The following is a 3770-nucleotide window of genomic DNA, read 5'->3' as shown; positions in this document are numbered from 1 at the left end:
AAATGTCATTGAGCCTTAAGGAACTTCTTAATGCATTTTTTGTGTTTGTTAATGGCATGAATATGTGGTGGTAGAGATCTGTCAGGCTTTGTTAGCTGTGGGCAGTGCTCTGTTCTGTTGTCACTGAGGGGAAAGTGAAACAACTCCCATGGTTGTGGCCACTGAGAGAATGACACAGGCTAGGGCAATTTTTGGATAAAAAAGAGAAAAATTTCTCTAGTGATTTCTATGCACCCAAATACAATGTTTTTACATCCAAACAGGACCTTTAAAAACCCAAGGTGTTTGAAGAAACCGTCTTAATTAGACTTTGTTACTGTTGTCAATGTTATTTATTGTCGGCAAGTTGGAGACTGATTAACACCTCTTTGTACAGGTGCTGTTTACATGTAACCCAGACTGCAGGCATCTGTGTTTTATTCAGGGCTTGTATCCAAAACTGAGGAAGGAAGCACTTTGACACTGATGTAACATCCTTGCACAGAGAAGTTGCATCACTGGAACTGTATTATAAGCCAGTGTTGTTCAATTGGTACTGACAAATGTGCACAGAATAGGTTAGTTCTTTCACTAAATGTATTTGTTGTTAGAAATTCATATTTATTTTGCCATTTAATAAATGAAAAATTAGAAAGCCTATTAGAAACAACTATAGATGGATGAGGAAACTGATTTTGTTTGGCTTGATGTTTGTTGCTTCCAGGCTGAGGTTTTAGAGCAGAAGGTGTGAACTAGTGTTGAAAATGAGTATGACATTAATTTTGGTGACTTCCAGTTTCTAAGAAAGAAATAAAAATATGCTACTTTTATCCCTGCTTAGGCTGAGACTAAAATGCAGTTAATAAGAAAGTGTTTCCGTGAAAGGAAGGAAATGTTTGAGAAGCACTGGAGGAGAGAGGCAGAAAGTAGGACTTGATGGAAGACACATAAAGTGAAGGAGGTGGTGGGAGGGAAAAAGGCAGTGGGGAGGAATGATTAGGAGAGAGGCATGCAGGGACTGGAGAAGTTAAAGGAAGGGGAAGAAAATGGGGGTGTAGGAATTGTGGAAGCAGGAGAGTGGATGTTTCTGCCAACATGGAACTGCATTTTGATAAAATTAATTTATTTAATTTCCTTTTATTTCATATCTTGTGCTGCCATCACCTGTGACGTGCCTGCTCAAGGGATAAGGATCAATGCCTTCTCTTCACATTTAAAGCATGTATTTATGAGCTTTCTGTGTAATTTTTAGGCAGAATCCCTAAAAGTGCTGTAATAATGTATCAGGAGGGAGCAGTGACAGGAAAACCTGTTGTTTCAGTGAGTCCTGGTGTCAGCTGGACCAAGTTTTGGATTCAGTAGGAAAAGGTGTTGGTAACATGCTGGTGTTTCAGTTGTTGCCAAGGAGTGTGTGCCCAAGTTGAGGCCTTCCCAGTTCCCAGGCTGTGCCAGGGAGGAGGTGCCCAGGCAGCTGGGAGGGGGCATGGCCAGGACAGCTGACCCAGGTGGTCAGAGGGCCATTCCAGAGCATGGAATGTGTCAGTGCACAGGCTGGGAGAGCTGGGTGGGCCCACAGGGCACTGCCCAGGGCTGGGCAGCGAGCATCGGGCAGCGAGCATTGCATTGGCATCACTTGTGTCCTTGGGTTCTGCTCCTCTCTCTTTCCATTATTGTTAATTATTATTACATTTTGCTTTAGCTCAATTATAAAACTGTTCTTATCTCAGAGTAACCCACGGGGTTTCCCTTCCAGTTCTTCTCCCCTCCAGGACAGGGGCAGTGAGTGGGTGGCTGTGTGGGGGCCTCGGTGCTGCCTGGGGTTAAACACGGAGCACTGCCAGAAATAACCACAGAGAAGTGTTTGGATACAAACCTGCCCTGCAAATTCTGCTTCCTGCTTTCCCTGGCATATGGAAACCAAATAAACTCCAAGCCAATGGTATTTTTCTCAATTTCTGATGCTTCCAAACCCCTTCAGTGTCCAAATTTGAGATTGTGGGATGTTAAATTGCACTTGTGTGCTGAAGCCATAGTTAGAACAGCTGGTGGGTTGTTCCTCCCGGCTGGGCTCTCACATGGGGAGGACATTCTGCTCATGCAAACCCTGGCATCTCTGGAGGCAGGGAGTGAGGGCAGGGCCAGGCAGGAGGGCAGGTAAAGCAGAGCAGGGAGTGAGGGCAGAGGCAGGCAGGGAGTGAGGGCAGGGCCAGGCAGGAGGGCAGGTAAGGCAGAGCAGGGAGTGAGGGCAGAGGCAGGCAGGGAGTGAGGGCAGGGCCAGGCAGGAGGGCAGGTAAGGCAGAGCAGGGAGTGAGGGCAGAGGCAGGCAGGGAGTGAGGGCAGGGCCAGGCAGGAGGGCAGGTAAGGCAGAGCAGGGAGTGAGGGCAGGGCCAGGCAGGAGGGCAGGTAAGGCAGAGCAGGGAGTGAGGGCAGAGGCAGGCAGGGAGTGAGGGCAGGGCCAGGCAGGAGGGCAGGTAAGGCAGAGCAGGGAGTGAGGGCAGACGCAGGCAGGGAGTGAGGGCAGGGCCAGGCAGTGAGTGCAGGGCAGACCAAAGCCGAAAGCTCAGCCTATTAATTGTACACCAATGGGAGGTGTAAGGAGGGTTTAACAGAGCCAGAACAGGCAGCCCACAGTGTTCAGTGCCCACCCTCTCTGTGCCCAGGGGAGGTCAGGGCAGCCCCGCTGGCTCAGGCCCGGGGTTGGTTCCACGTGGCTCCAGTGATGTGGCACTCACTGCCCGGGAACCATCACATGCAGTGCCCGTGCCAAGCCAAGCCATGCCCTGCCCCTGCCAGACCGTGTAGGTGCAGTGTCTGTTCTCAGCACGTGTTTGTGGTCCATCAGGGCGTTCTGCACTGTGGTGGTCTCTGTTTGTCCCCCACTCTGTTTGTCCCCCTCTCTCTCCAGGCAGGTGGGAGCTCAGGGGTGCCCCAGGGGGTTGCAGTGTCCACAGCACTGTGGCACCTTCTCTGGGCAGGGGCTGCTTTCATTCCTTACCATTGCTGTATTTTGAGGAGCAACCTGCAGGTTCCTTTTATTAAGGGACAAAAGAAAAAGAAAGGCATGGAAAGGAGGGGAAACGCAGTACACAAAATTAAATCAATTTATGTTACATAATTTGATTTGGTGGGGGAGAGAAATCTCTTTTTTGTGTATTATTTTTGAGCAGTAGGGAACCTGGGAAAAATGAAGTGACAGACTGAGGGGAAAAAAGAGAACCCACAAGTATTTTTATTAAAATATGACTATTTTTATTTTTATTTTAGTGCTGATGGTTTTTTAATCTACATATATTTTTATTAAGAGAAATACTGATTATTTTTATGTGTGTGCCGGGAAATAGTACGGACTGTCGAAAATAACGGAGATATTTGTTATTCTGATTTGCTAATAAAATTTTGCAAAGCAGGACAAGTGTCTGTCCGTCCGTCTGTCCGTCCTTCCCCCCGCGCTGCGGGCACTGAGGGGGGGCCGCGGAGGGGCGCTGGGTGGGCTCCCCCGAGGGTCAGACCCTCCCGACCCCACGGGAACACCGCCGGAGAGCCGGGAGCGGCGCGGGGGTCCCGGGGAGGGGACGGGCCGGAGGGTCTCGGAAAGTCCCGAGGGGTCCCGGGGAGGGGATGAACCGGAGGGGTCCCGGAGGAGCCGCCGCCTGGCACCGAGGGTCTCATGGCCGGAGAAGGCTCGTAGGTGTGCTGGGATGAAAGGGAAGGCGGGAGCTACTGGACCAGCTGGGCACGACGGACAGGATGGACACGAGGACGGTGCTGCCTCCCGAGCCCCGAAGTCCCCG

At 50.4% G+C, this 3770-nt stretch overlaps 1 protein-coding gene across 1 annotated transcript in view; it reads left to right on the top strand.

Moving 5' to 3' along the window:
* The window catches only part of DAPK2 (death associated protein kinase 2), a 45640-nt gene extending 42255 nt beyond the window's left edge, over window positions 1–3385 (top strand). The window contains exon 12 of the mRNA XM_071568122.1: window positions 1–3385. This exon is cut by the window's left edge and continues 447 nt beyond it. The gene's annotated coding sequence lies outside the window, so the exon portion shown is untranslated.
* The last annotated feature ends 385 nt before the right edge of the window (window positions 3386–3770 follow it).

This window comes from Pithys albifrons, chromosome 13 (genome assembly GCF_047495875.1).
Source record: "Pithys albifrons albifrons isolate INPA30051 chromosome 13, PitAlb_v1, whole genome shotgun sequence".
NCBI lineage: Eukaryota > Metazoa > Chordata > Aves > Passeriformes > Thamnophilidae > Pithys > Pithys albifrons.
This window is presented reverse-complemented; position numbering and strand designations above follow the sequence as displayed.